Genomic DNA, 12,500 nt, shown 5'->3' on the forward strand with positions numbered 1-12,500 from the left:
AGCGCGGCCGGGTGGGGGGCAATGGCCCCCCGGGTGGCCGCGCCGGAGGTGTCACTCGCCTCCAGTGAGCACTCGGCTCCTCTCTGTCGGACACCCGGAGGTGAAGCGCGGGCCCTGCTACCGCGCCGGAGGTCCCACTGGCCTCCAATGAGCACACTCGGCTCCTCTTTGTCGGACACCCGGAGGTGAGGCGCGGGCCCCTCTTACCCGCGCCGGAGCCTCAGCTTGCCTTCCAGTGAGCTGGGCTCCTTTTTTATTTTCTTTGGAGTGGGCCACCCGGAGGTGGAGAGCGACCCGCAGACGAAGCACGGCCAGGGGCCGCCGGATGCCGCCCATGGCGGGCGCTCCCACTCCTCTGACACCTGCGAAGCAGCAAAGTGCTCCTTTTCGATTCCTTCCGCCACCCGGAGGTGGAGCGCGGACCCAGCCACCGCGCCGGAGCGAGCAGCAGCCTCGCTCCGAGTGTGCGCCCGCAGACGAAGCACGGCCAGAGGCCGCCGGATGCCGCCCATGGCGGGCGCACACACTTTTCTGACACCTACGAAGCACCCAAGTGCTGCTTTTTGGGATTCGCCACCCGGAGGTGGAGCGCGGACAAAGCCACCGCGCCTAGTGTGCACCCGCAGACGAAGCACGGCCAGAGGCCGCCGGATGCCGCCCATGGCGGGCGCACACACTCTTCTGACACCTTCGTAGCACCAAAGTGCTGCTTTTTGGGATTCGCCACCCGGAGGTGGAGCGCGGACAAAGCTACCGCGCCGGAGCGAGCAGGAGCCTCGCTCCGAGTGTGCACCCGCAGACGAAGCACGGCCAGAGGCCGCCGGATGCCGCCCATGGCGAGCGCACACACTTTGCGGACACCTCGGATTGGCCACCCGGAGGTGGAGAGCGACCCGCAGACGAAGCACGGCCAGGGGCCGCCGGATGCCGCCCATGGCGGGCGCTCTCGCTCCTCGGACAGCTCCATCGGCGCAGCATGGCGCTCGCGGTCGTCATTACCCGCTGGCGAGGCGCGGCCAGGGCCGCCAGGCGTCGCCTATCGCGTGCGCAAACTCCCAGCAAGCACCAACGTGCTCCTTTGGATGTTGTCATCCGGAGGTGATAGCGCGGCCCGGGCCGCCTGACGCGGCCCATCGCGGGCGCTCCTCGTCGGACACCTGCGTCACACAGCCTGGGTGCCAGCTGTGGAGTGACACTTGGAGAAAAAGAAGCACAAGTCACTCATATCAAAGTTCCCGTTCCCTTTTGTTTGTGTCACGCTTGGAAATGCTTGAGAGGTGACACTTTGTCAAATTTGCAGCTGGTGTCTCATGATCATCATCACCGCTGCTCATCAGCCTTCCTTGGATGCCTGCCATGCACGCGGCCCAACGGGGCACTCAGATGGGGTGGGCAGCCCGGACCGCCTTGCGCGGCCCAACACGGGCGCCCGGGGGACGCGGAAACCCGTTTTAGAAAATAACCTCCAGGGGTTTTCCAAGAGCGGCACAGCCCCAGCTCACGTCCGTGTTTCAGTGCGTCAAAAGCGGATTCAAAAGTGTGCTTTTCTCGGTACTTCCCCTGGAGGTCAGTGTTTCTAAAAACTGGGTTTCCGAAATCGTGCTGGAGGTGTTTTGGTCAACCAGGAAAAATGGCATTTACGGGAGAGGGTAAAGTATACCCCCCCCCCCCCTCTCGGCTGATTTACCCTCTCCCGTAAACGCGTTTTTTCCTGGTCGACCAAAACACTCATTGACTCCCATTCATTTGACACTTTGTCATTTTTTCAGCACTTTTTTCGCGCATTGGGTACTCCGCCCATTGACTCCCATTCATTTGACACTTTGTCGTTTTTCCAGACCTTTTTTCACGCATTGGGTACTCCGCCCATTCACTCCCATTCATTTGACACTTTGTCGTTTTTTCAGCACTTTTTTCGCGCATTGGGTACTCCGCCCCATTCACTCCCATTCATTTCACACTTAGAAAAATCATCCGAGCGGCTCTCCACGCATTTTATAGCCGCTTTGGGGCTCCAGCCGCCTCGGCCTTCATTTCTGACTAGGCTCGTGTGGACTTTGTCGTTTTTTCAGCACTTTTTTCGCGCATTGGGTACTCCGCCCCATTCACTCCCATTCATTTGACACTTAGAAAAATCATCCGAGCGGCTCTCCACGCATTTTATAGCCGCTTTGGGGCTCCAGCCGCCTCGGCCTTCATTTCTGACTAGGCTCGTGTGGACTTTGTCGTTTTTTCAGCACTTTTTTCGCGCATTGGGTACTCCGCCCCATTCACTCCCATTCATTTGACACTTTGAAAAATCATCCGAGCGGCTCTCCACGCATTTTATAGCCGCTTTGGGGCTCCAGCCGCCTCGGACTGCATTTCTGACTAGGCTCGTGTGGACTTTGTCGTTTTTTCAGCACTTTTTTTACACATTGGGTACTCTGCCCCATTCACTCCCATTCATTTGACACTTTGAAAAATCATCCGAGCGGCTCTCCACGCGTTTTATAGCCGCTTTGGGGCTCCAGCCGCCTCGGACTGCATTTCTGACTAGGCTCGTGTGGACTTTGTCGTTTTTTCAGCACTTTTTTCGCGCATTGGGTACTCCGCCCCATTCACTCCCATTCATTTGACACTTTGAAAAATCATCCGAGCGGCTCTCCATGCATTTTATAGCCGCTTTGGGGCTCCAGCCGCCTCGGACTGCATTTCTGACTAGGCTCGTGTGGACTTTGTCGTTTTTTCAGCACTTTTTTTACACATTGGGTACTCTGCCCCATTCACTCCCATTCATTTGACACTTTGAAAAATCATCCGAGCGGCTCTCCACGCGTTTTATAGCCGCTTTGGGGCTCCAGCCGCCTCGGACTGCATTTCTGACTAGGCTCGTGTGGACTTTGTCGTTTTTTCAGCACTTTTTTCGCGCATTGGGTACTCCGCCCCATTCACTCCCATTCATTTGACACTTTGAAAAATCATCCGAGCGGCTCTCCATGCATTTTATAGCCGCTTTGGGGCTCCAGCCGCCTCGGACTGCATTTCTGACTAGGCTCGTGTGGACTTTGTCGTTTTTTCAGCACTTTTTTTACACATTGGGTACTCTGCCCCATTCACTCCCATTCATTTGACACTTTGAAAAATCATCCGAGCGGCTCTCCACGCGTTTTATAGCCGCTTTCAGACTCCTGCCGCCTCGCCTGCACTTCCGCCTCGGTCCGTTAGGATTTAGGCCTTTTTTCAGCACTTTTTCTCCGTTCCTCCGGGGCGACAGCGGCTCTCCACGCATTTTATAGCCGTTTTCAGACTCCTGCCGCCTCGCCTGCACTTCCGCCTCGGTCCGTTAGGATTTAGGCCTTTTTTCAGCACTTTTTCTCCGTTCCTCCGGGGCGACAGCGGCTCTCCACGCATTTTATAGCCGTTTTCAGACTCCTGCCGCCTCGCCTGCACTTCCGCCTCGGTCCGTTAGGATTTAGGCCTTTTTTCAGCACTTTTTCTCCGTTCCTCCGGGGCGACAGCGGCTCTCCACGCATTTTATAGCCGTTTTCAGACTCCTGCCGCCTCGCCTGCACTTCCGCCTCGGTCCGTTAGGATTTAGGCCTTTTTTCAGCACTTTTTCTCCGTTCCTCCGGGGCGACAGCGGCTCTCCACGCATTTTATAGCCGTTTTCAGACTCCTGCCGCCTCGCCTGCACTTCCGCCTCGGTCCGTTAGGATTTAGGCCTTTTTTCAGCACTTTTTCTCCGTTTCTCCGGGGCGACAGCGGCTCTCCACGCATTTTATAGCCGTTTTCAGACTCCTGCCGCCTCGCCTGCACTTCCGCCTAGGTCCGTTAGGATTTAGGCCTTTTTTCAGCACTTTTTCTCCGTTTCTCCGGGGCGACAGCGGCTCTCCACGCTTTTTATAGCGGTTTTCAGACTCCTGCCGCCTCGCCTGCACTTCCGCCTAGGTCCGTTAGGACGTGGGCCTTTTTTCAGCACTTTTTCTCCGTTTCTCCAGGGCGACAGCGGCTCTCCACGCTTTTTATAGCCGCTTTGGGGCTCCAGCCGCCTCGGCCTGCATTTCTGACTAGGCTCGTGTGGACTTTTTCAGCACTTTTTTTTGTGCATTGGGTACTCTCGCCCATTGACTCCCATTCATTTGACACTTTGTCATATTTTCAGCACTTTTTTTGTGCATTGGGTACTCTCGCCCATTGACTCCCATTCATTTGACACTTTGTCATATTTTCAGCACTTTTTTGGCGCATTGGGTACTCTCGCCCATTGACTCCCATTCATTTGACACTTTGTCATATTTTCAGCACTTTTTTGGCGCATTGGGTACTCTCGCCCATTGACTTCAATGCATTTACTGCAACTCCTGCCTGTGTCCGCCAGAGGGCGTCTGGCTTAACAGCGGCTCTCCACGCTATTTCTATCCGCTTTGAGGCTCCAGGCAGCTCGGCCTGGGTTTCTGAATTTCTCCCTTGACACTTTGTTACTTTTTCACCTTTTTTCTCATTTCATCCAGGGACACAGCGGCTCTCCACAGACTTTCCCGCGGCCCCTGGGCTCCAGGACCCTAGGCATGGGTTTCTGCCTAGCTCCCTTGACACTTTGCCATTTTTTCACCTTTTTTCTCATTTCATCCAGGGACACAGCGGCTCTCCACAGACTTTCCCGCGGCCCCTGGGCTCCAGGACCCTAGGCATGGGTTTCTGCCTAGCTCCCTTGACACTTTGCCATTTTTTCACCCTTTTTCTCATTTCATCCAGGGGCACAGCGGCTCTCCACAGACTTTCCCGCGGCCCCTGGGCTCCAGGACCCTAGGCATGGGTTTCTGCCTAGCTCCCTTGACACTTTGCCATTTTTTCACCTTTTTTCTCATTTCATCCAGGGACACAGCGGCTCTCCACAGACTTTCCCGCGGCCCCTGGGCTCCAGGACCCTAGGCATGGGTTTCTGCCTAGCTCCCTTGACACTTTGCCATTTTTTCACCCTTTTTCTCATTTCATCCAGGGCAACAGCGGCTTTCCACAGACTTTGCAGCCGCCCCTGGGCTCCAGGACCCTAGGCATGGGTTTCTGCCTAGCTCCCTTGACACTTTGCCATTTTTTCACCCTTTTTCTCAATTCATCCAGGGACACAGCGGCTCTCCACACACTTTAGAACCGCCCCTGGGCTCCAGGCAGCTCGGCCTGAGTTTCTGAATTTCTCCCTTGACACTTTGCCATTTTTTCACCCTTTTTCTCAATTCATCCAGGGACACAGCGGCTCTCCACACACTTTAGAACCGCCCCTGGGCTCCAGGCAGCTCGGCCTGAGTTTCTGAATTTCTCCCTTGACACTTTGCCATTTTTTCACCCTTTTTCTCATTTCATCCAGGGACACAGCGGCACTCCACAGACTTTACAGCCGCCCCTGGGCTCCAGGCAGCTCGGCATGGGTTTCTGCCTAGCTCCCTTGACACTTTGCCATTTTTCCACCCTTTTTCTCATTTCATCCAGGGACACAGCGGCTCTCCACAGACTTTGCAGCCGCCCCTGGGCTCCAGGACCCTAGGCATGGGTTTCTGCCTAGCTCCCTTGACACTTTGCCATTTTTTCACCCTTTTTCTCAATTCATCCAGGGACACAGCGGCTCTCCACAGACTTTACAGCCGCCCCTGGGCTCCAGGACCCTAGGCATGGGTTTCTGAATTTTTCCCTTGACACTTTGCCATTTTTTCACCCTTTTTCTCATTTCATCCAGGGACACAGCGGCTCTCCACAGACTTTACAGCCGCCCCTGGGCTCCAGGCAGCTCGGCCTGAGTTTCTGAATTTCTCCCTTGACACTTTGCCATTTTTTCACCCTTTTTCTCATTTCATCCAGGGACACAGCGGCACTCCACAGACTTTACAGCCGCCCCTGGGCTCCAGGCAGCTCGGCATGGGTTTCTGCCTAGCTCCCTTGACACTTTGCCATTTTTCCACCCTTTTTCTCATTTCATCCAGGGACACAGCGGCTCTCCACAGACTTTGCAGCCGCCCCTGGGCTCCAGGACCCTAGGCATGGGTTTCTGCCTAGCTCCCTTGACACTTTGCCATTTTTTCACCCTTTTTCTCAATTCATCCAGGGACACAGCGGCTCTCCACAGACTTTACAGCCGCCCCTGGGCTCCAGGACCCTAGGCATGGGTTTCTGAATTTTTCCCTTGACACTTTGCCATTTTTTCACCCTTTTTCTCATTTCATCCAGGGACACAGCGGCTCTCCACAGACTTTACAGCCGCCCCTGGGCTCCAGGCAGCTCGGCCTGAGTTTCTGAATTTCTCCCTTGACACTTTGCCATTTTTTCACCCTTTTTCTCAATTCATCCAGGGACACAGCGGCTCTCACAGACTTTAGAACCGCCCCTGGGCTCCAGGACCCTAGGCATGGGTTTCTGCCTAGCTCCCTTGACACTTTGCCATTTTTTCACCTTTTTTCTCATTTCATCCAGGGACACAGCGGCACTCCACAGACTTTACAGCCGCCCCTGGGCTCCAGGCAGCTCGGCCTGGGTTTCTGAATTTCTCCCTTGACACTTTGCCATTTTTTCACCCTTTTTCTCAATTCATCCAGGGACACAGCGGCACTCCACAGACTTTACAGCCGCCCCTGGGCTCCAGGCAGCTCGGCCTGAGTTTCTGAATTTCTCCCTTGACACTTTGCCATTTTTTCACCCTTTTTCTCATTTCATCCAGGGACACAGCGGCACTCCACAGACTTTACAGCCGCCCCTGGGCTCCAGGCAGCTCGGCATGGGTTTCTGCCTAGCTCCCTTGACACTTTGCCATTTTTCCACCCTTTTTCTCATTTCATCCAGGGACACAGCGGCTCTCCACAGACTTTGCAGCCGCCCCTGGGCTCCAGGACCCTAGGCATGGGTTTCTGCCTAGCTCCCTTGACACTTTGCCATTTTTTCACCCTTTTTCTCAATTCATCCAGGGACACAGCGGCTCTCCACAGACTTTACAGCCGCCCCTGGGCTCCAGGACCCTAGGCATGGGTTTCTGAATTTTTCCCTTGACACTTTGCCATTTTTTCACCCTTTTTCTCATTTCATCCAGGGACACAGCGGCTCTCCACAGACTTTACAGCCGCCCCTGGGCTCCAGGCAGCTCGGCCTGAGTTTCTGAATTTCTCCCTTGACACTTTGCCATTTTTTCACCCTTTTTCTCAATTCATCCAGGGACACAGCGGCTCTCACAGACTTTAGAACCGCCCCTGGGCTCCAGGACCCTAGGCATGGGTTTCTGCCTAGCTCCCTTGACACTTTGCCATTTTTTCACCTTTTTTCTCATTTCATCCAGGGACACAGCGGCACTCCACAGACTTTACAGCCGCCCCTGGGCTCCAGGCAGCTCGGCCTGGGTTTCTGAATTTCTCCCTTGACACTTTGCCATTTTTTCACCTTTTTTCTCATTTCATCCAGGGACACAGCGGCTCTCCACAGACTTTGCAGCCGCCCCTGGGCTCCAGGACCCTAGGCATGGGTTTCTGCCTAGCTCCCTTGACACTTTGCCATTTTTTCACCCTTTTTCTCAATTCATCCAGGGACACAGCGGCTCTCCACACACTTTAGAACCGCCCCTGGGCTCCAGGCAGCTCGGCCTGAGTTTCTGAATTTCTCCCTTGACACTTTGCCATTTTTTCACCCTTTTTCTCAATTCATCCAGGGACACAGCGGCTCTCCACAGACTTTCCCGCGGCCCCTGGGCTCCAGGACCCTAGGCATGGGTTTCTGCCTAGCTCCCTTGACACTTTGCCATTTTTTCACCTTTTTTCTCATTTCATCCAGGGACACAGCGGCTCTCACAGGCTTTAGAACCGCCCCTGGGCTCCAGGACCCTAGGCATGGGTTTCTGAATTTCTCCCTTGACACTTTGCCATTTTTTCACCCTTTTTCTCATTTCATCCAGGGACACAGCGGCTCTCCACAGACTTTCCCGCGGCCCCTGGGCTCCAGGACCCTAGGCATGGGTTTCTGAATTTCTCCCTTGACACTTTGCCATTTTTTCACCCTTTTTCTCATTTCATCCAGGGACACAGCGGCACTCCACAGACTTTACAGCCGCCCCTGGGCTCCAGGACCCTAGGCATGGGTTTCTGCCTAGCTCCCTTGACACTTTGCCATTTTTTCACCCTTTTTCTCATTTCATCCAGGGACACAGCGGCTCTCCACAGACTTTACAGCCGCCCCTGGGCTCCAGGACCCTAGGCATGGGTTTCTGAATTTCTCCCTTGACACTTTGCCATTTTTTCACCTTTTTTCTCATTTCATCCAGGGACACAGCGGCTCTCCACAGACTTTGCAGCCGCCCCTGGGCTCCAGGCAGCTCGGCCTGAGTTTCTGAATTTCTCCCTTGACACTTTGCCATTTTTCCACCCTTTTTCTCATTTCATCCAGGGACACAGCGGCTCTCCACAGACTTTGCAGCCGCCCCTGGGCTCCAGGCAGCTCGGCATGGGTTTCTGCCTAGCTCCCTTGACACTTTGCCATTTTTCCACCTTTTTTCTCATTTCATCCAGGGACACAGCGGCTCTCCACAGACTTTCCCGCGGCCCCTGGGCTCCAGGACCCTAGGCATGGGTTTCTGAATTTCTCCCTTGACACTTTGCCATTTTTCCACCTTTTTTCTCATTTCATCCAGGGACACAGCGGCTCTCACAGGCTTTAGAACCGCCCCTGGGCTCCAGGCAGCTCGGCATTGGTTTCTGCCTAGCTCCCTTGACACTTTGCCATTTTTCCACCTTTTTTCTCATTTCATCCAGGGACACAGCGGCTCTCCACAGACTTTCCCGCGGCCCCTGGGCTCCAGGACCCTAGGCATGGGTTTCTGAATTTCTCCCTTGACACTTTGCCATTTTTCCACCTTTTTTCTCATTTCATCCAGGGACACAGCGGCTCTCACAGGCTTTAGAACCGCCCCTGGGCTCCAGGACCCTAGGCATGGGTTTCTGAATTTCTCCCTTGACACTTTGCCATTTTTTCACCCTTTTTCTCATTTCATCCAGGGACACAGCGGCTCTCCACAGACTTTCCCGCGGCCCCTGGGCTCCAGGACCCTAGGCATGGGTTTCTGAATTTCTCCCTTGACACTTTGCCATTTTTTCACCCTTTTTCTCATTTCATCCAGGGACACAGCGGCACTCCACAGACTTTACAGCCGCCCCTGGGCTCCAGGACCCTAGGCATGGGTTTCTGCCTAGCTCCCTTGACACTTTGCCATTTTTTCACCCTTTTTCTCATTTCATCCAGGGACACAGCGGCTCTCCACAGACTTTACAGCCGCCCCTGGGCTCCAGGACCCTAGGCATGGGTTTCTGAATTTCTCCCTTGACACTTTGCCATTTTTTCACCTTTTTTCTCATTTCATCCAGGGACACAGCGGCTCTCCACAGACTTTGCAGCCGCCCCTGGGCTCCAGGCAGCTCGGCCTGAGTTTCTGAATTTCTCCCTTGACACTTTGCCATTTTTTCACCCTTTTTCTCAATTCATCCAGGGACACAGCGGCTCTCACAGACTTTAGAACCGCCCCTGGGCTCCAGGACCCTAGGCATGGGTTTCTGCCTAGCTCCCTTGACACTTTGCCATTTTTTCACCTTTTTTCTCATTTCATCCAGGGACACAGCGGCACTCCACAGACTTTACAGCCGCCCCTGGGCTCCAGGCAGCTCGGCCTGGGTTTCTGAATTTCTCCCTTGACACTTTGCCATTTTTTCACCTTTTTTCTCATTTCATCCAGGGACACAGCGGCTCTCCACAGACTTTGCAGCCGCCCCTGGGCTCCAGGACCCTAGGCATGGGTTTCTGCCTAGCTCCCTTGACACTTTGCCATTTTTTCACCCTTTTTCTCAATTCATCCAGGGACACAGCGGCTCTCCACACACTTTAGAACCGCCCCTGGGCTCCAGGCAGCTCGGCCTGAGTTTCTGAATTTCTCCCTTGACACTTTGCCATTTTTTCACCCTTTTTCTCAATTCATCCAGGGACACAGCGGCTCTCCACAGACTTTGCAGCCGCCCCTGGGCTCCAGGACCCTAGGCATGGGTTTCTGCCTAGCTCCCTTGACACTTTGCCATTTTTTCACCCTTTTTCTCAATTCATCCAGGGACACAGCGGCTCTCCACACACTTTAGAACCGCCCCTGGGCTCCAGGCAGCTCGGCCTGAGTTTCTGAATTTCTCCCTTGACACTTTGCCATTTTTTCACCCTTTTTCTCAATTCATCCAGGGACACAGCGGCTCTCCACACACTTTAGAACCGCCCCTGGGCTCCAGGCAGCTCGGCCTGAGTTTCTGAATTTCTCCCTTGACACTTTGCCATTTTTTCACCCTTTTTCTCATTTCATCCAGGGACACAGCGGCACTCCACAGACTTTACAGCCGCCCCTGGGCTCCAGGCAGCTCGGCATGGGTTTCTGCCTAGCTCCCTTGACACTTTGCCATTTTTCCACCCTTTTTCTCATTTCATCCAGGGACACAGCGGCTCTCCACAGACTTTGCAGCCGCCCCTGGGCTCCAGGACCCTAGGCATGGGTTTCTGCCTAGCTCCCTTGACACTTTGCCATTTTTTCACCCTTTTTCTCAATTCATCCAGGGACACAGCGGCTCTCCACAGACTTTACAGCCGCCCCTGGGCTCCAGGACCCTAGGCATGGGTTTCTGAATTTTTCCCTTGACACTTTGCCATTTTTTCACCCTTTTTCTCATTTCATCCAGGGACACAGCGGCTCTCCACAGACTTTACAGCCGCCCCTGGGCTCCAGGCAGCTCGGCCTGAGTTTCTGAATTTCTCCCTTGACACTTTGCCATTTTTTCACCCTTTTTCTCAATTCATCCAGGGACACAGCGGCTCTCACAGACTTTAGAACCGCCCCTGGGCTCCAGGACCCTAGGCATGGGTTTCTGCCTAGCTCCCTTGACACTTTGCCATTTTTTCACCTTTTTTCTCATTTCATCCAGGGACACAGCGGCACTCCACAGACTTTACAGCCGCCCCTGGGCTCCAGGCAGCTCGGCCTGGGTTTCTGAATTTCTCCCTTGACACTTTGCCATTTTTTCACCCTTTTTCTCAATTCATCCAGGGACACAGCGGCACTCCACAGACTTTACAGCCGCCCCTGGGCTCCAGGCAGCTCGGCCTGAGTTTCTGAATTTCTCCCTTGACACTTTGCCATTTTTTCACCCTTTTTCTCATTTCATCCAGGGACACAGCGGCACTCCACAGACTTTACAGCCGCCCCTGGGCTCCAGGCAGCTCGGCCTGGGTTTCTGAATTTCTCCCTTGACACTTTGCCATTTTTTCACCTTTTTTCTCATTTCATCCAGGGACACAGCGGCTCTCCACAGACTTTGCAGCCGCCCCTGGGCTCCAGGCAGCTCGGCCTGGGTTTCTGAATTTCTCCCTTGACACTTTGTTACTCTTTCACCTTTTTTCTCATTTCATCCAGGGACACAGCGGCTCTCCACAGACTTTCCCGCGGCCCCTGGGCTCCAGGACCCTAGGCATGGGTTTCTGCCTAGCTCCCTTGACACTTTGCCATTTTTTCACCCTTTTTCTCATTTCATCCAGGGCAACAGCGGCTCTCCACAGACTTTCCCGCGGCCCCTGGGCTCCAGGACCCTAGGCATGGGTTTCTGCCTAGCTCCCTTGACACTTTGCCATTTTTCCACCCTTTTTCTCATTTCATCCAGGGACACAGCGGCTCTCCACAGACTTTACAGCCGCCCCTGGGCTCCAGGACCCTAGGCACGGGTTTCTGAATTTTTCCCTTGACACTTTGCCATTTTTTCACCCTTTTTCTCATTTCATCCAGGGACACAGCGGCTCTCCACAGACTTTCCCGCGGCCCCTGGGCTCCAGGACCCTAGGCATGGGTTTCTGCCTAGCTCCCTTGACACTTTGCCATTTTTTCACCCTTTTTCTCATTTCATCCAGGGCAACAGCGGCTCTCCACAGACTTTCCCGCGGCCCCTGGGCTCCAGGACCCTAGGCATGGGTTTCTGCCTAGCTCCCTTGACACTTTGCCATTTTTCCACCCTTTTTCTCATTTCATCCAGGGACACAGCGGCTCTCCACAGACTTTACAGCCGCCCCTGGGCTCCAGGACCCTAGGCACGGGTTTCTGAATTTTTCCCTTGACACTTTGCCATTTTTTCACCCTTTTTCTCATTTCATCCAGGGACACAGCGGCTCTCCACAGACTTTCCCGCGGCCCCTGGGCTCCAGGACCCTAGGCATGGGTTTCTGCCTAGCTCCCTTGACACTTTGCCATTTTTTCACCTTTTTTCTCATTTCATCCAGGGCAACAGCGGCTCTCACAGACTTTAGAACCGCCACTGGGCTCCAGGACCCTAGGCATGGGTTTCTGCCTAGCTCCCTTGACACTTTGCCATTTTTTCACCTTTTTTCTCATTTCATCCAGGGACACAGCGGCTCTCCACAGACTTTCCCGCGGCCCCTGGGCTCCAGGACCCTAGGCATGGGTTTCTGCCTAGCTCCCTTGACAC

The sequence above is a fragment of the Dunckerocampus dactyliophorus genome, unplaced genomic scaffold, assembly GCF_027744805.1.
Source record: "Dunckerocampus dactyliophorus isolate RoL2022-P2 unplaced genomic scaffold, RoL_Ddac_1.1 HiC_scaffold_24, whole genome shotgun sequence".
Lineage (NCBI taxonomy): Eukaryota > Metazoa > Chordata > Actinopteri > Syngnathiformes > Syngnathidae > Dunckerocampus > Dunckerocampus dactyliophorus.